The sequence below is a fragment of the Propithecus coquereli genome, unplaced genomic scaffold (assembly GCF_000956105.1).
Source record: "Propithecus coquereli isolate 6110/MARCELLA unplaced genomic scaffold, Pcoq_1.0 Scaffold158, whole genome shotgun sequence".
Lineage (NCBI taxonomy): Eukaryota > Metazoa > Chordata > Mammalia > Primates > Indriidae > Propithecus > Propithecus coquereli.
In genome coordinates this window covers 2,222,739-2,247,337 of record NW_012140302.1, presented here as the reverse complement: position 1 = coordinate 2,247,337, position 24,599 = coordinate 2,222,739, and the positions used below count along the sequence as shown (strand labels likewise).

At 46.8% G+C, this 24,599-nt stretch overlaps 1 long non-coding RNA gene across 1 annotated transcript in view; it reads right to left on the bottom strand.

Moving 5' to 3' along the window:
* LOC105807502 overlaps positions 1-24,599 on the bottom strand; it is a 163,112-nt gene that overhangs the window by 73,210 nt on the left and 65,303 nt on the right. Inside the window, exon 3 of the long non-coding RNA XR_001137334.1 lies at positions 9,054-9,136. This is a non-coding gene — a long non-coding RNA (uncharacterized LOC105807502). The remainder of the gene's footprint in view (positions 1-9,053; positions 9,137-24,599) is intronic.

Genomic DNA, 24,599 nt, shown 5'->3' with positions numbered 1-24,599 from the left:
TATATATTGCCTCACTTTCTTTATAAAAGATACATATTTTGTACATAATTGTAAATCAGTGAATATGGGTTTTAATATTCTTTTAGTTAACATTAAATACCTTAAAAAATACTTATAGTGTACATGAAGGGCATAAAAAAATAGCAATAACACACACATGTGTGTCCACAGCCCAGCTTAAAGAAGAGAACGCCACCAATCCCCTAGGTACCCCCTCCCCACTGTTAGGGGGGCTTCCCTCCATCCTCTCTTCTCCCATCACTATCCTGAATTTTTGTCTACAATCACTTGGTCTTCTTATAAGTTTTGTAATGTGCATACAGACATCTAAACACTATATCATTAGTTTTGCATGCATCTGAATTTTGTGTAATTGGAATCATACTGTATGTATTCTGCAACTTGCTTTTTTGCTTAATGTTATACTTCTGATAGTCTTCTGTGTTGTTGTATGCAGTTATCATTCGTTCATTTTAACAGCACTATATAGCTGTTTTCCACAGTGAAACTATACCACAATTTATCATTTCTTCATATAAAATTACACTGTAAATATCTTGTCACATTGCTACATATCTTCAAAATAATTATTAATTACAGTAGAGTATCATGCTGAGAGAAGAATATTTTATTTTATAGTTACCCAACTGTCGGATGCTAATATTATGTGTATGTGTGTTTGTGTGTGTATGTGTATGTACATGCACAAATGTACGTGTTTGCTTTGTAAATAATGCATCAGGGAGCATCTCTATTTAAATAGCTTATTAAATATTTTGTTGTTTCCTTCATGAGGGATGGGAGAGGTCAGCCCATAGACGTAGTATTACTGGATCAAAATACATGAACGAATAATATGGCTCTTTAATACATTGTAAAATTGTTTTACAATATTGCAATATCACCAGAATTGAGGACTAGCATTAAAAATATATTTTTTGGCTAATATGTTAAAATAGTACATTACTGCCGTTTTAATCTGCACATCTCTTATTACTATTTATTTTATTCATTTTCCATATATTTGTTTAGTGTTGTGTTTAGTTAGCTATTCAAGTGTTCTACCAAGGTTGTAGGACTTTTCTTTTTAATTTGAGCATTTCACATTATAAAGATACTAATTTGACCATGTTACTGTCAGTCTTCTCCCAGTCTGATGTTTCCCCATTGGTTTTTTGACATGAAGAAATCTTTCATTTTCCTGTAGTTGATTGACTATTCTTTTCCTTTTTGAATGTTTTTCTTTTGTTTCTAAGCAATATTCAATTCTATAGATTTCCTATGCCTCTACATTTTGCAATTTAATTGTTTAATCCATCTGTGATTCATTTTGGTGAAGCCAAAATGATTTTTTCCAAATTGCTAATGAGGTATCAGAATTATTTATTGAATAATTTTCCCTTCCCCATTGATTTGCAATGACTTCTTTATGATTTATTAAATTATTCATGCAAGGGTCTATTTCTGAACTATCTTAGTTCACTTATCTACTTCCTCCTTTTTATGCCGGCACCACAGTGTTTTAATTACAAAGTCTTTCCACTGCATTTTAATATTTGGTAGTGCTATATATTTTAATAACCAATGGATCTAACTCCCTTCCCCCAAAACCATTTTCAGAATTCCCCTTGATGTTCTCATCTACTTATTTTTCCAAATAGACTTAGAACCATTTTGTGAAATTTAAAACATCCTGATGGGACTTTCAGAGGTATGGCATTAGACTCATGAACTAATTTCAGAAGAACCCAAATCCTTACTTTTAATCTCACCACCTAAAAATAGGATTTTTAGTTAAACTATTTAAGTCTTCTTGGTCTACAACTAAGCATTCTGTAATTAAAATGGCAACTTTATCATTTTCTTTACAATATTTATTCTCCAGGTTGATGGCTTATGACTTTCCACATTGGCTAAAACTTAAAGAAACAATGTTTGCTAGTGCCAGTCTTGTTCTGATCCCAGTGGTACCCAGCGATGCCTTGAATGCTTCGCTGATAAATATTAATAGGATGCCAGTGAGCTGTGTGAACTCAACTTCCTTACTATATTAAAGAATGGTCACTTTATATATTCTTTTTCAAGTGGTTTGTAAAAAATTAGAAGTTGATTGAATGCACTTTGGGAATTAATGAGATTATTACATATTTCTACTTAAGCAATTTATGTGAATCATATGAAAATATATGTATATGAAACCATTCCTGCATTCCAGGAATAGAATCTGTTTGGTTACGGTAGAACATTCGCACACTCTATTGCTGAAATGTAATCAGTAGGATTTTATCTAAAATTTTTACATTCCTAAGTGAGACTGGTTTAGAGCCCTACCTTTGGGGACTTGCCAACTTTGATATCAGGGTCACGTTTGCTTGAAAGAAGGATATGGAAGTTTTCCATCTTTGTTCTAAATCCTGGAACAGTTTATATAACACAAGAATTATCTGTTCCTTGAAAGTTTAAAAGAATTTTCAAAGGCCTTTTTTATATTTTAAAATATTCCACCTGATACAGGGTGTGTGTGTGTGTGTGTGTGTGTGTGTGTGTGTGTGTGTCCATGTGGACATTACCATGTTTGCATACATTTAAAATGACACGTAGGATACTAATCTCTAATGGAACAGCTTTCTTATAATTTACTGCCTTTCTTTCCCCCGTGAAAAGGGAGTAAATGCCCAAGATGATGAAGTGTTAAGAAAAAAACCATTTTCCCAGGCTTTGGATCCAAGAGCCTACTTTCTAGAGGCACGTGAAGAAGGCTGAGAAGGTGTTCGAGGAATATAGAATGATGAAGCACCCAAATCTCACTGAGGCTGACCAAGTGTGGCAACCACTACTTTACCACGGACATATGGAAACAGGAAACCTAAGATCTGGAAAGACAAGCTCACCTGTGTAGCCCCAGGTCGCCTCCAGTTCTGTGGTACAGGCCTCCAACTTTCCATTCTATTATGCTGTCTCCAGGTATAGCACACTTCACCTCTTTCACAGCAACAAAAGCTTGAGACTCTAAGGCTTTCTCTGCTGCATGGTGCCTGGACCAGCAACCAGTGAGCACTTCAGATAAAGATTCAGAGTTGTTTTGGACTGAATGTTTGTGCTTCCTCCCTAACCAAAATTCATATGTTGAAGCCCTAACCCCCAGCAAGATGGTAGTAGGAGGTGGGGCCTTTGGGAGATAATTAGGTTTACCTAAGGTCATAAAGACGGAGCTCCCACGACGGGATTAGTGCCCTTATAGTATAAGAAGAGACACCAGGCCAGGCGCAGTGGCTCACGCCTGTAATCCTAGCACTCTGGGAGGCCAAGGCGGGTGGATTGTTTGAGCTCAGGAGTTCGAGACCAGCCTGAGCAAGAGCGAGACCCCGTCTCTACTAAAAATACAAAGAAATTAATCGGACAACTAAAAATATATAGAAAAAATTAGCCGGGCATGGTGGCGCATGCCTGTAGTTCCAGCTACTCGGGAGGCTGAGGCAGTAGGATCGCTTGAGCCCAGGAATTCGAGGTTGCTGTGAGCTAGGCTGACGCCACGGCACTCACTCTAGTCCGGGCAACAAAGCAAGACTCTGTCTCAAAAAAAAAAAAAAAAAAAAAAAAGAGACACCAGAGGTTCCTCTGTCTGCACGAAGAAGAGGTCAAGTGAGCACACAGCAAGATGGCAGCCACTCACAAGCCAAGCGAAGGGGCCTCAGAATAAAACCTGCTGTGCTGGGCACCTTGATCTTGGACTTCCCAGCCTCTAGAGCTGTGAGAAATAGATTGTTTAGGCTACCAGTGTATGGTATTTTGTTGTGACAGCCCAAGCTGACGGAGATAAGAGTTTTGTGGAAAGGTCTACCAAAAAGTATGATGAGCTATAGCTCTGCAGATTGCATGGTCTGCTGTAGAGTGAGATACGCCTTGAGAGAAACAAGTGGTGCGGAGTCAGAACAATCGAGATTGAGCGTCCATTAGTACAGGCAAGATCCGTGCCATGTGAGCATACATGAAGATACAAGCAGGACTCAAGCGGTGACACTGGGCCCAGGCATGAGGGTAACAGGGCAAGAACTGTAGGGGAGAGCATGCCACAGAACAGTCCTTCTCTTAAGAAAGACACATCTGAGTTCATGTCCTTGTTCACAGAAATCCATGAAACATCAGAGATCAATGAAATGTTAGGATTAGGACACCTTTGGCCAGCCACGGCAGGGACCTTGAAACCCACGTTGGCTTCAGGATTCCTTGATTCCATTCACGATTTCGCACAGGCAAGCAGGCAGGCTTTCTGTTCCCGCCAGCAGGAACAGGGGAGCTGCTTTCACAACAGTCATGGCCTAACGCGGAAGCTCAATCCCCGGCTGGAAGGCGAAACCAAGCAGACATGTGCATCGAAGCAGAATGAGTAACGTTTTGCTAATCTTCTGGATGTCAGGGGTGGTTGAATGTATGTTTGGGAATTTTTAATGACTCCAAAAGGCATCTTAAAAAGCCCTACTATTTTGGCGGCTCCAAGACGTAACTTTTGCTACCGGTACTAACACTTACCAGGGACTGACTGACACGCACACTGCTTTTCTCCCGGGCACCCCTTCCTTTCTGGGGCTCTCCAGACTAAAATGTTTTCTGTGTGTGCGTGTGCACCTTCCCACCCACAGAGGCACACCGCACAACTGAGGCCAAATCAAACTGAAGGGATTTATCACTTTTAGGGTTAAATTGTGGAAAAGGTAAAATTGTCACCCTGCCTTCGAATTTGAGCTATTTAGGTATTTCAAGATTTTCTTCCTCCTGGTGGAATTAAACTAACAATTTGAAGTTAACGACTGGAGGGTAAACAGTTCCTTCTTTATTAAATGAATCTGATTTATCAAGACTTGTATCAAAATGAATTTTACCCCAACTTTAACCTATAAATACAATCAACACATGAGTCTAGAGAACTCCCAGGCTTCGAGCAAGGCTTCAAAAAATATGATATTTTTCCCTATGTTGCACATTAAGTAGATAACTCCACGTCCCCGGCTGGGTCTCCAACACCTGTCACGGACAGATGCAGGGTAGCACCCATTCTTGATGTCGTTTTCAAAGGTGACGTCAGAAAAATAACTGCGGTAAGTTATTCCTAAAGCTGAGTGCTTTCAATCTAAAGATTTATGTTTTGTTCTTAGATTATCTCCTTCCTACTATGTTTGCATCAAGATGGTCTTTTAATACAATTTTAGTGATGAATGTTAGAGTTTTAAAAACATCCTAACTTGGCAAAATAAAAAACTGGGAGCCCTAGGCCAATACCACAAAGCATTTTTCTTTTGGGACTTTCTTGGTCCCGACAATTTTCATTTGAAAACTAATCTACAGCACCCTCTGAGCCAAGGAATTTAGGGTCTATCAGTTCTCATCTAGGTATCAAAACGGCAATGAGCCTTGAGAGCGACAAACAACCTACAGAAAATTTAAGTCTGATTTTAGTCAATACTCAGGGGAAGGGGGATGAAAAATTTATGGTCTTGGAAGTTCCTGGTCACTGTGGAACATTTCTCTCTTGCTGCATCCTACACCCACCCCTCCATCCTCAAAGCTACCTCCTGGTTTTGAAATAGGCAAGCAAGCTTTTGGAGGCACAGTGCCAACCTGTGCTCTCCCCACCATCACTCTGGGAACCCCAAATCAAGTACTCGACCCTCCTGGAATTCTGAGAGGTCAGCCCTGTGGCACCAAAGGCTTTAGAGAATGATCCACAGCATTTTGTCAGTAGAAATTCTATTGAAATAAATACCCAATACTAGCTTCTTGCGACTGTGGCATCTCACTCAATCCAGGTGACCCTAAAATCCACCCACCCTGGAGAGCCTAACTGCAGTTGATTTGGGAGATCAAAGCCAAGGACAGGCACTCCTGCCTCCAGAGCCTCCAAACTGAGAATAAAGGAAGAAAATCAGCTGACATAGGCCATGACAAGCCATCAATTGTTTACAACATTTTTCAACGAAGAATATATTAACATGTTGCCAAAAAATTTTAAAATCCCTATTTTCCAGAGATTATACCTACTTTTAACTTAATTGTATGCTACTTAAACTTTTCTTTATCTAGGCTTCCCCTAAAATTAAGTCTAATAATAAAACACTTCAGTAAAAAAAAAAATCCATAAACACTAAATATTTTAATACCTTTACTTACCTCATCTCTAACAGAGCTAATCAGTGGCAGATAATATATTTGTTGTGAAGAGAGTTAATTTCCTAGATTAAAAATGCACATAACACGTACAGGTGACAATATTTTGAGATATATGACATTAATAAAGGTAACTTTTATTGGGCTAGCCACTGGGCTAAGCACTTGACTTGGATTACCTCAGTTAATCCCCACAGCGAACCTATAAAGTAGGTGCTATTCTTATTCCCATTTTATAGATGACGTTTTAAATGAAGAACCTCATTACTGTAATTTAATCTCCACCAACCCAGAAGTTGAGTTCAGTGTTTACTCTGGCCATAAAAAGGTTGGAAAAGCAACTTAGAAATTAAAGAGGACGCAGAAGGCATACTAGAAGGTCCTACATTTTAAGACACTTGAAAAACAGATGCTAATTGCTTCTAAAAAGAGCTATTTGGGAAGATTCTGCCTGAAACTACGCTGTATTAAAACACTTCAAAATTCAGAATTTTGCTAGTTAAGAGTGGGTTTCCTCTCACTATTACCCCCAACAATGAGTCCAACTTAGTGAGGTTTTACTTGACTTCTAAATGTGATACAGTACAGTGGATGTTAGCAACTGCTCCCAATATCCATTTCCCTCTTCCCTCACCATTATCCCGATTGCCAGGTACCGAATCCTCCCCCCAGCCCAGTGCAGAAGCGAGCCTGAGCATGAACTGACCCAGGGAAGAATGAGCATGAAGATGAGAAAAAACTGGATGGTTTAGGTACTGCTGGGCTGCTGGTTCACACCCACCCTGCAGTCCACCCTATTCTTGCACATTGTGGAATACACGAGCTGATTAATCCCCTGTGCTGTGGGAGACCCTTTGAGTTTTGTTTTCTGGTATTCACAGCCCAAGAATCCAAGCTAATAAATGGGAAACAAGAACTCCTGTGGTCTGAATGTGTGTGCTCCGCCGAAATTAATATGTTGAAATCCTGACCCCCAAGGTGATGGTATTAAGGGCGGGGCCTTTGGGAGGTGATTGGGTCTTGAGGGCATAGACCTCATTAATAGGATTAGTGCCCTTACAAAAGAGGCCTTAGAGAGGGCCATGGCCCCTTCTGCCACGTGAGCACACAGTGAGAAGTTGTCAACAACCCGGAAGAGGCCCCCTCACCAGAACCTGGCCATGCAGGCACCCTCACCTTGGACTTCCGGCCTCCAGAACTGTGAGAAATACATTTTCGTTGTGCACAAGCCATTCCGTCTATGGTATCGTTATAACAGCCCAATTGGACTCAGATAAACGCTAACCCACAGCCTTTTCCTGCCACTTGCAAGATTTTGCTTGCAGTTTTTACCTGTTTCAAATGCTTTATACTGTTCCCCTTTCCCACCCCGCCCCCAAAATGTCACAGGCTTTCGAGAATCACATGAATGAATTAACAAGTAGCCTTGGGCAAGTCACTTGACTTCCCCAGGGCCTTTCAACTATTAATATCAAAAGGATGAGGATTTTTGTTGTTCTTGCTGGTCTCACAGCCAGCGGTTGGTTCTATGAAGTTGACCTCATAATGCAAAGTTTCACTCACTCAGATAAACGCCAAAGCCTCTGTTTCTTCTAAAGTAGAAACGCCCCTTATGATCCAAGTGACTTGCATCTCTTAGCTCTGTCTGACAGTTTCGATTTGCTCCATAGACCCTCCAGCCTCTCCGACTCAGCTCTGCCTCCAGAGGCCCTGCTCCGTGGACAGCACCCACCTTGCTCCCAGCGCCACAGTCAGGAGGCAGGAGACCTGGGAAGGCAGTTTACTGGGGATATTTATTCTCTAGATTCTTTCCCAGCCACGCTGCTGGAGGCTGATGGCTGACAGCATCCCTCTACCAGAGACAACCTTTCCAGCTCCCGTTTCCAATCCTGATAACCCATCCCTCTCTCTTCCTTTCAGGCCTTGGCCAGGTAACAACAGCTCGCTGCCGTTGCTGGCCCTGGGATGCTGTGGCTTCCCTTAACTCCGCCTGCACCTTACAAACAGTCGCTTCAGCAGAGTCTCTGCGTTACCCCATGTGAGTGAGCCATCTGTTTCCAACTGGAACCCCAAGACGCAATGGCTTAAAAATTAAATCAAAATCAGGCACAGTAAAAAAGAAATTGAAGCAATCAATTCTGAGCCTCACATAAGAGGAATGAGAAGTGTGGCACATGCCAAGAAAACAAAACCACATGCACGGAAAAAATCAAATCAGACGTCACCATCCGCCTTCCCCACTGTCACTGAGAATGTGCGGAAAAGAGCCATCTCCTGCTAGACCAGGGTTTACAACCCCTCAAAAATTAAAAATTCCGTTTATATACAAACCAATTGACCCTTCAGACAGCTTCCGTGTGGGACCTTGTAGAGGAATCATAGCTGCGTGCCCATTTTCTAAATTGAGACTAGAAGCGACCACAGGGCCAAGGCTGATAAAAAAAAAACCCACCAGAAATGCCCCATAACCAGCTAAGGCTCTTTAGTCCAAGAACCCGCAGGCTCTGTGGTGTTTCTCACAGCAGCCTTCTAGGAAGTACAGTGATTCTCCAGAGATGCATCCCAGCCATTGTTAACCCCTAAACACTTCTAGGGCCGCTGTCCATGAACGAACATTGGATCTTTAACTATTTACGACAATTCTGCAAACTCCAAAGAGACAAGATGGGATGCCCTCTGCCCCATTCCTGATGACACTGAGAACCAATGTGTGGATCCACCATCACCGAACACTTCCTGGGGAAAGTTTTCTAGAAATCTATGGGTATCCAGGCCCAAAGTAGCCCTCCTCCCCTTCTTGGGGCATTCTCTATACCACAGGGCTCAAAGAAACAATTTTATGAACACTTTGTCATAAAACGTTCCAACAAGAAAAATTTCAGAGAACCTACCTGTTTCAGGATTAAGATGCTGAATCTTTCAGGGTCGTCCTGCTTCTGCGTCCTCTTCCTTCAGCATTCTCCACAGCCAGGGCCTGTAGGACGACCCGGAGAGAATATTCAGGGTATCTGGCTTCAACATGGGAGAGGCAGTATCAACCAGGGAGAGAATGGAGAAGTGGCTTCCCTCTAAAGAGCCCAATGGCCAATGGGCTTGCCCAGGAGGACCCAGGAAAGCCGCTGAAGAAGGTCATTGAGGGAGGACAGGATTTAGGAGAGGAAGACACCCAACTCCATTCTTCTAGTTATTTGGGCCCTAAGCCCAACACATCATAGCTCCCCTCTTTCCCTCACAACCCACGTCTAATCCATGAGCAAATGATGTCAGCTTAACTTCAAACTATATCCAAATTCTCACCATTCCTTGCTACCTCCACTGCTAACTCTTTGGTCCAAGCAAGCAGCATCTCTCATTAGGTTATTGCAATAATCCCCTAACTAGTCATCCTACTCCTACCCTCATCTTTCTATAATCCACATCTTCTGGGTTGAATTGTGTCTGCTCAAAACTCCTGTGTTGAAGTCCTAATCCCTAGTATCTCAGAATGTGACATATTTGGAAACAGGGTCATTGCAGATGTAATCAGTTGAGATGACATCATACTTAAGTAGGTGGGGGTCCCTAACCCAATATGACTGGTACCCGCATAAAAGGAGATATTTGGGCACAGAGAGGCATACCAAGGAAGAGCACATGTGAAGACTGGTGTTACTGTGCCGCAAGCCAAGGCACTGCCAGCAGCTAGGAGAGAGGCCTGGAACAGATCCTTCCACGGAGCCTTCGGAAGGAGTGTGGTCCTGCCAACACCTTGACATCTTGGATTCCCACCCTCCAGAACTGGGAGACAATGCATTTCTGTCGTTTAAGCCACCCAGTTTGCGGTTCCTTGTTATGGCAGCCCAGGAAACTAGTACACCACGCTCCCTAGAGTGGCCTAAGTGATCACTTAATCACTCCACTGCTCCCAACACTCCCACAGTTTTCCCCTCTCTCAAAGTAAAAGCCAAAGTCCTTGAAATGACCCACAAGGTCCACATGACTTGGCTGGGCCTCTTCCGCAGTGGACTAAGACACCTGACCTGTTCTCCTCCTACTCTGCTCTTCCTCAGTTTCCTGCAGCCACAATGGCTTCCTCCAACACCCCACGCAGGCTCAGGCCCTCCACACTTGCTCTTCTCTCTGCCTGGGACACTGTCCCCCGCCAGGCATCCTTTGCTTCCCCCAGGTTTCTACTCTAATGACCTAAAAAGACACTGAAAAGGAAGGCCCGCCCGACCCCAGCACCCTTCTGTCCCCTTCCCTGTTGTATTTTTCTTTGTACCCCTCATCACCACCTGACGTTTACTTTTTTATTCCTCTTCCCGCACACTAGACTATAAACTCCATGAGAGCAGGGACATCCTATTATGGTGTGCCCCGGAGCGTGGAGCATAGTCGCTGCTTAAGAAATAGTTGCTGAAAGATTTATTGTGGAATCAAAGAAGCCAAGAGAAAAAGCGAGTTGCAAGAAGGAGGAAGTTGCCCAGTGTCAAAAGTAGCAAAGAGCCCAGAAAGCTAAGGACTGAAGTGTCCGTTAGGTGTGGCCACATGGAGGGCGCAGGTGACCTTAGAGAGGGCACTTCCTGCAGAAGGCGGGAGCCCTCTGCTGCAAAACCCACCAGGTCCCTGCCCTGGGCCGGGCGCACCCCCCAGGTGGAAGCCAGCCTGAGTGGGCTGTGTCAGCGAGGGCAGATTCCTTCCAGACATCCATCTGTGACAGCAGAAGAAAAGAGGATGTGAGGTAGACGAGGATGAAGTTTGAGGAAACACTCTGTGACGGAATGACTGGAGGGGTGAGGTCCCAGGGGCTGCAGGAGGCGTAGGGACCCATGTACAGGGAGAGGGTTCTCTAGCCAGCAGGAGGGACGTTTCTTTCTCTGGGTAGAAGGCAACGAGGTTGACATGAACCCAGATGCAGGTCAGCGCGCAGGAGGGGCGGCAGCTTGTTCGGGGTGCTTGCTGCTGGGTGTTTTTTTTGGTTGATTGATGCCGGGCGGTCCTCTGAGTTGGAAAGTTGCGGCCGGGGGGGGGGGGTTGGTTGCGGTTGGGGCCGGGTTGGCCCTTCTCCTTTTGGGGCTTCTTGCAGGGGCGGGCTTGGCCTTGAACCCCCAAAGCTCCTTACATTTGTGCCCTCAGTGGCTCGTTCATCTCACCCCAGTCTGGACCCTGACTGGAGAGAGCTGGTGGCTGGCCAGCTGACACCAGAGGCCACGGTTTCACAGAGGCACAATCTGCATGGCTGTGGGGCTTTCTGTGGCAGCCCTCAGCAGCCGGGGTTCAGGGTGGACAGTGCTCCTAAAACTGAATTCAGGGACCCCAAGAGACTCCATCCCTTTCTGTGAAGCCTTCGTCATTCTCCTGGGCTCCCAGATGCAGAACCTTGTACTCCGCTCCCCACCCCAGTTCCTCCCAGTCAGTCACAAATCATGTTTCTCACGATGCGAGGGGACTCGTATTTGTTGAGCACCTACTACGTGCTGGGTGTGTTGCAAGTTAAAACTCTCATACAACAGTTCTGAGAAGCATTTTTAGCCTCTACTTATGGAGGATGAAATTGAAATACAAAGCAATTAAATAACTTTCTCAAGGTCACACAGGTAGCAAGTGGCAGAGCTGGGATTTGAAAGCTTCCACTTCTCTATTTACCTTCTTTTCTATATAGACTGTCGTCGCCCTTAGTCCAACTCCTCAACATTTCATTTCTAAAATTCTCCGTGATCAGTGTCTTCTAATCACCCCCCAGCATTGCCCATTCGCAGTCCACAAACCCAGATGGATCTTCTTACGGCATTATTTTTACCTATCCTGGTCCCACTTGATCGGCTTGGGAGTTCAATGCCAAACTCCATACTATCCCTTGGGATCCCTCATAAATGATGCGCATGTCCTTCTTCAACCTTGTTTCCCATGCACACCTCTGCTCCATCCCACCTATATATTCCTCCCTGTTTTCCATGCTCCCTGGAGGCCCCAATGCTGAGCACATTCCTCCCCCTGCAGCTCCGCCCTCCCAGCCCCCTGCTCTGGCCTCTCTCCTGCAGTTCACGAGGGACACCACCCCCACTTGCTGAGCTCTCCCTGGCTCTTCTGAGCTCACTGCATTAGCTTCTCTGGGCATGGGTTCCATGTGCCCGTGTAGACCGCAAGCCCCTTGAGGGTAATTAATAGCTGTGTTGAAAACGCTTGTAATTGCCCACTGCTCAACACAGTGCCTCTAGTGGTAAACGTAACTTGATCCACAGAACCTGATGCTCAGTTGATACAATTTTAGAGGTTTTTCAGAAAATACAGGAGAACCAGGATGGGTAAGTGAAGGGATACATGGCCTTCTTGAGGTTTGGAAAGCGTTCCCATTCTTCCTTTGCGGGAGACGCCCAGAGGCCCAGAGCCTGGCAAATTCTAGCAGCTACTCTACTAAGGAGGAGGATGGCCGGATTTGGCTCTCCCGTGCACCTGCACATTCAAGGTCCTGGGTCCTTTCCTTGGCACCCTTTCACAAGCTTTGGCAAACATACATAGATATACTCTCTTCTTCCTTCTTCAAGAGAAGAGCTTGAAATTTGAGAAATCTAGCTGGGTGGAGAAGCTCATGGTGACCAGCAGAATAATAAGGACTGGGTGCCCAGAAGTAGGAAAAGAATATTGTTTGTGGGAAATCAGGAATTGGACTGATCCGTTTTGATCACCAGCTACAGACCACCACCCGACACCACTGGGAGTCCCAGAGCACGGGGAGGATGACTGGGAGAGGTGAAAGTCAGCAAAGCATTCATGGGCCATCCAATCACCTAGACAGACAGCAGGGCGGACCTGGACAACAATGGGCTGGGAGGAAACTATGGGGCACAATAGGATGCTGCCACCAAGATGCCCAATTAGAAACCAAGATCTGAGGCCGGGCACGGTGGCTCACGCCTGTAATCCTAGCACCTGAGGCCGAGGTGGGCAGATTGTTTGAGCTCAGGAGTTCGAGACCAGCCTGAGTAAGAGTGAGACCCCGTCTCTACTAAAAATAGGAAGAAATTAGTGAGACAAATAAAAATATATAGAAAAAATTAGCCAGGCATGGTGGCACATGCCTGTAGTCCCAGCTACTCAGGAGGCTGAGGCAGGAGGATCGCTTGAGCCCAGGAGTTTGAGGTTGCTGTGAGCTAGGATGATGCCATGGCACTCTAGCCCGGGTAAAAGAGTGAGACTCTGTCTCAAAAAAAAAAAAAAAGAAACAAGATCTACCCGAAGCAGTGGAACCAAAGGGGCAGTGTGTTCCAGGACTTAATTGAAATATTAGTAACAGGAGCGCTGGAGTCAGGCCTGGGAGCAAATCCTGACCTTGTCATCTCGTTCAACCTTGGGCTGGTCACTTAACCTCTCTGAGTCTGGTTCTGCATGAACTAATGTGAGGCCTGAATACAACAAGAAGTATCGAAAATTCCTAGCACAGTGCCTGGAATTATATAAGGGACCACTCAGTGTTGCTCCCCTCCCCACTTCCAGCCTTCGGACGTCACAGCTCTTTCCACCCTCAATAACACGAACGAGTGCAGATGCTACAGAGCATTTTCCAGCAAGAAGGATGCAAAGAAGGATGCAAAAGTCAGCCAAGGAACAAAGAGGCCACCCCGCAGCTGGTAAGAGAGAAGCGCTGGACCTCAGTGAAAGCTTTGAGCCTCAGACCATACCGAAACAGGAAGTTAGTGACAACCCTAGACAACGCACATGCACAACTGCAGGATGCTGCACGCCACTCAGAAAAGATGAACTCCAGCCCTTCTGGAGGACTCCACGTGGAATACAAGAGCATGCCTAGCTGACACTCCAAAGGCACCAAGCTCTTCCCTGGTGTCAGGATGCACCTTGCCCTGGGGTCCTCCTCAGCCCAAGCACGGGAGGGATCTGGGACAGACCGTGTGGAGCCGCTCTGAGGATCTGCCCACTCCTCCTCGCTCTCTCTCCCTCCCCTACCTCCTAAGGCATCAAGGACAGCAAGCGCTCTGAACAGCTATCAGGGGCCTGGGTGACTTGGGTGTGTGGGATCATTTTTCAGCTGGGAGAGCTCAGCACAGAAAGGGGAAGTGACAGGCGTTGGTCCCACAGAGCTCCTGTCCTCCATCTGATCTCCATCTGGCCCCCTAGTGCGCCACAGTGGAGTCCTCAGGCTGCCATTTCTCTCCTCTGAAATCCCGCCTGGCACTGCTATTTTTGCATTGTTCACACCAGTATGGGGCTCCAGTAGCTTCAGTTCGTTTATTCGTAAGTGCAGGCAAATATGGACACAATCTGTGTCCCATCTCCCCAAGGAGAGGAAAAGCTAGGAGGCTCCTTCCCCTCTGCTCACAACCTCCCCAGCGCCTGTGGATTGAGCCCCGCTTCTGGGCAGGACGTGCGGTGGACGCGCTCCACCGAATCTTTGGCAAATTAATAAACAACATCAGTACCATTCCTGCAGCCCTCCCCCACCAGGTTATGTCCCACTTGTCCCTGATTCATCCTCGGCAGGACGCCCCTGGCTCTGCCCCTTCTGAGCGGGTGTCCCAAGTGTAAACTCCGTCTCCCCTGCCGCCCCCACCCGGCACCTCCCGCAGTGGTTTCCCCGCCCCACCAAGTTAGGTTCCTTTTTAAAAAATGACTCATTTAGGAAGAGACAGAACCAAGAACTTCAATGGTAAAGATAAAACAGCAGCAAGACTCTAAACACCTCCCACTCCATGTAGAATTTAGATGCGATAAAGCCTCCCCTAACTGGACTTCCTCAATTGGAACTTACGGTACACACAATTCTTCTAGCAAAGACACTTCCAGTAATGTCCGCTCTCTTAACGTCTCAGTGTCTTCTTTACAAATAGAGATGGCCTCAAGCCTCCAGTCAGAAGCTTTTTCAAAATGAAGGAATGAGAAATTAAAGATTAAAGTCCATGCTTTTGACTCCTGGGTCAAAAAATTAATTATTTGATGTTTTATTACACTTAATGATTATGATTTATTGACTGCAGGACATTGGCATTATATCATGGGCCTAATGAGAATTATGGGGAGTTTTTCATAAAAAAAAATAAGACTTCTTGGTATGTAGAAGTTTAGAACATTTGTGCACAGTATTTGAAAGGAAAGAAATTATATAATACAATACACAGAATCATAACATTTTAGGGCTGAAATGAGCAATTAGGATGATCTGAATCCAGGGGTTCTCGACATTGGCTGTATTTTTGAAAAAATTCCCAGGCTCCATCCCTGGAGCTTCTGGCACGTTTGGTTTGGAGAGGGCTCCTCCGGCATCAGCTACTTTCTTTTTTAAGCTTCCCAGTGATTTGAATGTGCCTGCAGGACTGAGAACACAGATCTGCAGATAAGAAGGCTGAGTCCTAAAAAAGTGAAGGAGCAGCCCAAGATCAAGCAGCCAGTCAGAACCACAAAACCAGAACCAAACTCGAGTCCAGTTCTGTAATTCTGCTTAGGTTTCTGGTATTCACAGATTCTTTTAAAACTTTTTTTTTTAACAAAAAAAGGGGGGCTAATATAGGGTTGTTAACCTATTGTCCAAGCAAGGATATTTTACAAATATCTACCAGTTCTGATCACCACTCCCTGACAGGTCTCTTGCTCGTTCGTGTACCTGCTAGCCCCTCTACCTCAACCCCCACCCGGGAGGTAAAATTTGACAATATCTGGCCCCTGCCCACAGTTTGGCTCACCTTCACTCACCCTGCTCCTCGTGACAAATCCAATCAGAACCTAGGCCTCCACACGCCTCCATCTCCTTTACCTAACTCCACAGACATCTGTTTCCGAGAAAGGCCCTTCCTCAACCACAAACTACTTCCCAGTCCTCACGACCACAAACCCGTCCTCATGACTACCCACGACAACATCTACGCAGGTTACAATGACCAGCATTTGCAGTTTGGTACTCCACACACGCATTGTCCCTTTTGGATGTCCCCCTCTAAGCAAGGATACACTGGCAACCGTTAAAGGGGCAACCTCCAAGGAGGAGAATTAGGGGGTAAGGTGGGGCAAGGAGGGTTCTCTTTATACTCCCCAGTTTGCATTTGTGGCAAACATGTATTTTTTTAAATGGACAAAAATCACACACGCACACACCAGGTCAGAAAATACATCTATGATTTACTTCCACTTTGTAAATACAGAAAATTGCCCAGGAAGTTTGCATATCCGAGTTCTAAATGTAAGTGATATCTGGGTGGTGGGATTATGGGTGATGTGAATTTCATTTCTCTTTCCTCTTTGTTACCTTTATTATATTTACGTAATAAAGGAATGATGAGAGTTTAAAACCTGAACCACAGCATCATGTGATTTCTGAAACAGTACTGAGGGGCAAAGGTGTCAGAGCAGGTCACAGACTGGCGTGTAGAATCATCTCCTTTTTGTCAAATGAAGGATTTCCCCCAGTCAGGCCCTTCTGGCTTCTTTGCCCTGCCTGGGCCCTGAGTCTACCACTGCCTTTGGCCCCAAGCCACCTCTAGCACAGGCAGTCCCCAAGACCAGACGCAGAGATATCCTGGCATAGATGTCAGCACCCTTCCAGGGTCTGCCGGCCTCCTCACATCACCGTCCCCTGCAGCCCTCCTGCTCCCCAAGGTGCAGCCACACAGACCCGCCGTCCTCTCCAGAGCATCTTCTCTGATCCCTGTCTCTTATGTTTTCCCAGCTGTGCCCCCCACAGTCTTACTGGGTGCCGGCAAAGGTAAGCAGCTACACACAATTCAAGTGACACTCAATCCCACCACCTGGAGATCAGGACCCCAGAAACTCTTTAGATGGGGTGTAGACTGTGGGATCCTCCACAGTCCTCACAAGGCAAAGAACTGGGGTGAGGGCATGTTCCAGGCAGCAAAAACAGAACTGTGAGCTCAAAGGCCCAGAGGTGAGAGGGTGTGTGATGCGCTCAGGGAGGCAAAAGGCATCAGGCTGTCTGGAGTGTCTCCCAGCATGTCCAGGGCCTAGGTGAAGAAACTTACTAGGAGCAAAATTCACAAGGGCCGGCAAAGAGAGGCCTGAGCGAAGAGCACTCAGCCTTCCGCCTGCTACGCAGCCTCCAAACTGCCTCCCCACAACTCCATCTACCCTTCTAGTATCTAGGAGGATCTAGGCCAACAGGAGTGGGTGGAAAAATAGGAATAGAGAAACAAGAAATGAGATCTAGCGACACCACACTGCAGCGGGCTGAGGCCCTCCCGGTGCAGCACGGAGTCTTTGTAAGTGGCCTGGGGCGACTCTCAAGGTGGGCAGACACGATGCTCAATGCCCCATCAATGCCCCATCATGTCAGCTCCAAAGGCGAAGGATCTGCTGATTATCCAAACTTCTAGACCCTTGGGGTAAATTTTTAACGAACTTTGAGACTTCAAAACTGCTAAAACACAGACTGGCCACGCTCAATCCAGATGCATCTGTGGCCTGCAGGAGGCCTTTTGGGAAATCCTTATGGAGGTCGCTGGACTGGCACTCAACTCTCATCTACAGGAAGGAAGCCTTTGACAACTGTGGCTCCTCCGACGTCCACCTCCACTGTGCTGTTTGGTGTATGGCACACCCATCTGTTCAGGGGCAAATCCTGCTCTGTAGAGCTGTCACTCTGTCTTAAGCAGGGGTGTGTGCCTGTCTTCTCTCCCTCAGAACCTTGGCTAGACTATAAGCTCCTACTGGGCTCAGCTCTGGCTTCTACTTCTTCTTTCCTTTTTTTTTTTTTAATCTAATACATTTATTGATCTTACTGACATATATACATTTTTACTATTTTGTGCTTTCTATTAATCCTGCTTTTGCTTTATTTTCCCCCTTTCCTGCCTCATACTGGATTCTGAATTTTCTTTATTTTCTTTTTTTTTGTTTCAGCATATTATGGGGGTACCGTTCTCTTTCCTTTTTAAAAATCCTCCCTGTTGGCTTTCAGTGAGTTTTTGCTAACCAAGTAGAAAGCTGGCTCTCAAATTCGTCAGCTCCTATCATGGGGCTCTTCCCCTACAGCTGCAGCCCTCGCTGGCTCCAGTGACAACTTCCTCTGATGGGGTCCTTCAGGCCTTGCGGTGCAAAGGCCCCCCCACTGTTGGTCCCAGGTGCCGTTCCATCCCAGTCGTTCTCCAGCACCCTGCCTATAGCTCTATAAGTAATTACCTAATTAAAGTCTCTTCAATTAAACGTTTCAAGTTAGCGAAGAGTTCAAAGAAAGCTCAGGACCTAAGGAAGTTGGATTCTCATTGGAGACTGTGGAGATGGACACACTGAAAACAGCCGGATCATGTCCTGGGGGATGGTGGATAGTCACCCGCCAGCGACGGCTGAAAGGAGAGGTGGGGAGGGCTGGAGTGGCTCAGAAGGCCTCCTGGAGGAAGTGAGATCTGAGTTGGGTCTCAAAAAAATGGGTTCAAGTGGGTCAACAGGAGAGGAAGTGGGAAGACCATCCCAAGTAGTGGGCCAGCACACACGTGGCACTGACCACGGGGTGGATGGGGCCCCACTACGGGGGATGAGACCTTGAGGCAGGGAAGGGTCAGAACATACGTTCAGAAGTCAGGCAGAATTGGTCTGAGCTCAACTCTGCCTCTGGCTAGCTGAGCGACTGGGCAATTTACTAACCAACTTATTAACCCCTCTCAGCCCCACAGTCTTCACCAGTAACCTGATGAAGGCAAAATAAGAAGGGCGCCTACCTGCTAGGGTTGTTGTGAGGATTTAATGAGAGGACGCACGGGAAATGCTTGAGATGCTCAGTGCCTGCCGTCAAATATTACTGGTTACTCTTGCTACAGTCAAAGCTATCCGGTGCCATCCTGCTGACGCAGCCAGAGCACTTTCTTCTTTATAACAGCCACGACGCTGGGAAGAGGGGAACACTGGCTGAATGGTCACAGCCTGAGTCACCCAAAAAGAGTAACAGCCAGGTGAGCACAGGAACGCCCAGGCAGCCAGGGATGGGTATTCTCAACCTGCCCACACATACTCAATCTATACATTGAGGCACTCAGTATGGAAATCCGTTCATGAAGATGGAAGCCTGAAATCCAAGAGATCTTATCTTCCAGGACAAGATACACCACGAAAGCAACTGCTCTGTGGGGCAGCTACTGAGCTGCCCTTTGCTCGTCATCCTATGTGACATGAAGCTCTGAGATGCTCCCCCCTACCCAGCAGGCTTTCAGATTCCAGCCCTCCCCATCACAAATGCTATTTCCCCCTCTCTTAGCCAGGAATGCCTGAGGCTGATAATGTCCTTGCCACCTCTCTTCAGATTTCATTGTGCCCCACTCCCCTTCACTGGCCATACACAGCCTTGGTGTGCTGTGATTCAAAAGCATTTGCTGAGGGGAGGGGTAAAAACCTACCCATCGGGTACAATGAACACTATTCAGGTGACGGGCACACCAAAAGCCCCAACTTAAGCATTATAAAAGGCATTCGTGTAACAAAAACATTTGCACCCCTGTAATATTTTGAAATTTTTAAAAAAGCATCTATTAAGTGCTTACTGTGTACAAATACCATGCCAGGCACTGGGGTTCCAAAGGTGATTAAGATAAAGATCTCAGGATCCAGGGGCCACAAAGAATATGCAGGTAGGAAGGCTAAATACTGACTAAAGGGGATTCTCAAAGAAGAGTGAAGCTTGAACTAGACTGGGTCTTGAAGAATGGGACTGATTACAGGGGAGGACTGGGGAGGCAGCAGGAGGCGTAGGGAGGGAAGCCGGAGGTTAAATACGGGGCAAGGTTGAGCAGCAGTGAAGTGCACAGGGCGGGTGGCAGAAAAGAGCCAGGCAGGGTCTTGTCTCGGATTTTTGGACCACTTGATTCAATAACCAAGCACACTGGGACAGACAGGAACCCTGATCAGAAGGATGTATCCTCCCAGCAGCCTACAAAGTCACAATGTCCCCCCACTTTGGAAAATGCTGAAGGCAGTGTGGCTGGGCCTGAGGCAAACCACCCATCCCGAAGGGAATATTTCATAGCCTGCTCCTCACGCCAATCTCCCCTAGTCTTGGGGTCAGCCCCATCAGCGTATGGAAAGGGGATCTGGCCACACCCTAGCTTCAGAGTCACTGAGCATCACCCCAAGAAAATTAAAAACCTTTCACACACTTTTGCTCTTACTTGGAATTCTAAAATTAAACATGCTTTCCTCTCACCTAAAAGGTTTCTCCTTTTAAAAGCTAACATGCAAATGCCTTGGGAGAGGCTAAGTCTTAGCAGCCACATATCCGCTTAGCATGAATGCTTCCCTAAGATCGTTCCTGGAAAACGGGTTTTGCAGGAGGGATGTTCAAGAGATTATGGCGGGGGTGGGCGGCTTGCAGGAAGAAGCAAGAGAGACAGAGACAGAGAGAGAGAGAGAGACGTGGAAGGAGAGAAGGCTGCTGCTCCTGCTCCAAATCAACGATACCCACAAGGGCAGAGGACAACGGGTTAAATGAGCCCTTAAAGATGGTTTCTTCCCCATTAGGTTTTTAAAAATTGAGATATAATTCACGTACCATAAAATTTACTCTTTTAAAGTGCACAATTCACTGGTTGTAATGGTACAACCACCTCAGAACGTTTTCATCATCCCAAAGAAACCCCATACCCATTAGCAGTCACTGCCCTCTCCCCCTTCTCCTGGCAACCGCTTTCCACCTCCAGGGATTTGCCCGTTCTGGACATTTCATATAAATGAAATCAGACAACATGTCGCCTTTTGTGTCTGGCTTCTTTCACTTAGCATGATGTTTTCGAGGTTCACCCATGTTGTAGCATGTATCAGTACCTCACTCCTTTTTGTGGATGAATAATATTCCATTGTATGGATATAGCACACTTTGTTTATCCATTGAAAGGACAAAACAAATGATGTCTCCAGAAAAGAGCCTCTGGTATCCTTGGGGCTGTGTGGGCCATCCTTTATAAATCCTACGATCCTTTATAAATCATTCTTCTCTGCCCCTCTACTAGCACCCACCGGCACCGTCCAAACCCTCCCGACCTGGCCAGAGGGATTTTCCAAACACACAGCAGCTCGGGCCGGGAGCCCTGAAGCACACAGGCCATGCCAAATTCCTTCTGAGGGAATTTTTAATGACTCTTAAAATGCATTTGGTGTATCTCCATAGTTGGTCCTGGTAATCTCAGATGGAAGCAGGAAGAGCAGTTCACAGGACCCCATGCTTGGGTTAATGTGCCACTGTCGCCATCTTGAAAGTCTTAATCATTTTTACACAAGGGGCCTCTCATTTTCATTTGCAGGGGACCCAGCAAATTATGTAGCTGGTCCTGGACAAGATGCAAAGGTTTGGGAAGGGGGAAGAATATGATGATGTTCCCGAAGCCAGTGGGGCTGCTGCTGCTGTTACAAAAGCTCGCTGGGCCAGGCTGGGGGGCGGTGAGGGTGGGGGGATGAGCAGAGGAGGGGTACCAGCTTCCAAACTGCCCGAGACCACATCTTCCTACCCCGAAGGCTAAACAGTTAGCTGATAAGGCCTCCCCCAAACAGCCAGACTAGCTGAAAGTAAACGTGATAAACTCGAAGTGATACAGACTCAGACTGTAAAGCGGGGGGGACTCAAACTGAAACTTGTTTGATCTTGTGATCGCTTATAGGTTAAGACCAAGAACTAGAGAGGAAAAAAAAACCCCACATTTACTAAAGTAACCGGCACTGAAAAAACTTTTTAAACATTTACTTTTTTTTTTTAACTGTCACCTTTATTTCCAGCGTATCAAGGAAGTCATGGTTTCACCAAAAATCTGATATTAGATCTAAAGAGAGCAGTGAATTTAAAATGCAGACGTCTATAAAGATGTCAGTATTAGAAGGGACCTTAGGAACAACGCAGATCACAGGCTCTTGTCCATTTGGGACAAGGGCCCCCTGAAGCCATCTGCATGGATCCCTAGCAGCTCTGAGGCCCAGGCCTAGTCCCAGTGTCATTTTATAGAGGAGGAAGCTGAGACCGAGAGAGGGGAAGTAACTGGCCAAGGCCACCCACAAAAAGGGGTAGGACCAGAACCAGGAGCTTTCAGCTTCCCCTCCCAGCCTCCCAATTTCATGAGTACAGCCGAAATCCACCCCCTGCCGAACTTTCCCTGGATCCTCAGCTCAAGTCTTCTGGTACCTGTCTTTGTCCCTCGGAAAAGGGATTCTGGCCATGCAGATAAATTTAAGATTTATAAACCCTAATGTAGAAAGACTACAGTTTAACCCCACTTTTTTTTTTTTTTTCAGTTATAGGAACAAGGATCATGCAGGGTGAATGGAGCTCAGGGCAGACAGAAACTGTGGCCAGGCTACCACGCCAGGATTGTTCCAGATGGCACCGGACAGCGGTGCAGTCTCCACCATCCCACCACACGGTGTCCCTTTTCTACGGAGCAGACTAACCAAATCGAACCATCCTTACCACCAAGGGCCTGGAATCCTTTTATTTCAATTTGTGTTTTCCTTTCCTCCCTCCCTGCTGTCCTCCCTCCCACCTGTCCCCCCTTCCTTTTGTGAACAGATACCAAGCACTTACTATGTGCCAGGGATAGAGCAGTGAACAAAACAGAACGGGTTTTGGTGTTTATGTTCTGACAGGAGGAAGCAAGGCAAGAGTTAAATGAAGGAATATACACCGTGCCGGATGGTGACCAATGCTCTGGAGGGAAAAAGCAGAGAGAGGGATAGAGAATGGTGGGGAAGGAGGGCACTTTATCTAGGACAGTCAGGGTGGGGGCTCTGAAGGAAGAGAGGGAGTGAGCCACACAGACATCTGGGGAAGATATTCCAGGCAGAAGGATCAGCAAGTGCAAAGGCCCTGAGGTGGGCATGTCAGGAACAGCCCAGAGTCCAGTGTGGCGGGAGTGAGAGGAAAGCAGCAGGTTAGCGAGGCTGGGGGGAGGCCCGCCCAAGGTCACAGCAAGGTCTTTGGCCTTTTCTCTGAGACGGGAGCCTGTGGGGCTCTGAGCAGGGGAATAACTGATCTGACAAAGCCTCTAACAGGGCCTCCCCGACCACAGTTACTACCAGGCAGCCTGTGCTGGGCATGCCAATGAGGGGACCACGCTCAGAAGCCGGGCCGGAAGCCCAGTGCAGCCTCTAAGCTGTGCGTGATGCTAAGAAAACCATTTTCCTTCTCTGGCCTCTATATCATCCTCTGTGAAATGGGAAGGTCAGACTAGATGATGCTCAAAGTCTTTTCTACAAAACTCTTATTTTCTGACTACAACTGATGGCCCAAAGGATCTAAAATTTCGTCCTCTGGCTTAGGAGGAGGCAAGGAATAGTAGCTAGGCTTTGGAAGCCCCCTGCTATTCCCCACGGCCTGCCCCACCCTATACCAAACTGTCACTCCCCAAAAGGTACAGCTCTCTAGGGAAAAGGGTCCAGCCCCGGAAACAGCCACGTCAGCAACCAGCAACGTCCTCTAAAGATCACAAAGGGTGACCACTAAAGATAGTGCAGCCTCCACGCAAGCTCCAGGGTGGGGCTCAGCTGGCAGAGGCCAAATCAGCAGACAAGACCGAGTCTACTTCTGCCCAGGCTGCCACACTCTCTCCCTCCTCCTCTACTTCTGTCCTGGGAGAAAGAGCTACTCCATTCCGTCCATCTCCTTGAGGGCTCTGTCTGTGTCACACATAATCAAACTGGGTCAGAAAGCAAGACCCAAGTCTCCATCAGGCTGGATGAGCAGGATTTGTCTCTCCCCCATCAGACTGGGAGCTCCCTAAGAATACGGATTGTGTCACCATCAGACTGTGAATTCATCCTGTGCCTCTTCCTACGCCTTCCCCCTCAGAGTGGGCCTTCCTGAAGACAAGGCCGTGTCTCCTCACAGACTGGGGCTCCCCAAGGACAGGACCGTGTCTCCCTTCAGACTGGGCCTCCCTGAAGACAAGGCCGTGTCTCCCCTCAGACTGGGGCTCCCCAAGGACAGGGCTGTGTCTTCCCACAGATGGAGCATTCCCAATGGTGAGGGCTGTGCCATTGACACTGGACTGGAAGCTCCCTGAGGACAGGGTTTATCAGACCCTTTCCCTATATCGCTTCACTGCGTCCCATAGGCGTCTATAATATTTGGTGGTTTCTTAAAACAAGGTGCTGGTTGAAGCACTCAGATTGGACCACCCACCCAGGCACAAGACTCTGTAACCCCTGGCCATTAAATTATCCAAATATGAACCTCCATGCTGAATGAAAAGAAAAAAAATTTAAAAGCCAGCTTCACCCAACAACTTCTTAGTAGACTGTTTATACGTTCTGACCAAAGGCTGTCCCCATTTTATAAATAGCCCTTTCTGGTGACTGTGGCTGAGGCCAAGCTGAAATGCACCTTGAGGCCCAAGAGCAGGGAGCCCACTAGCCCAGCCTTGACTGAAGCTGGGTCCACGTGGGAGGGCAGCCCACAACCATCCTCTTAGCTTCCGGAACAAGGAGGAGACCCATCTCAGAGAGGCAGGGCCACTCCTCCCTCAGTGGAGGAG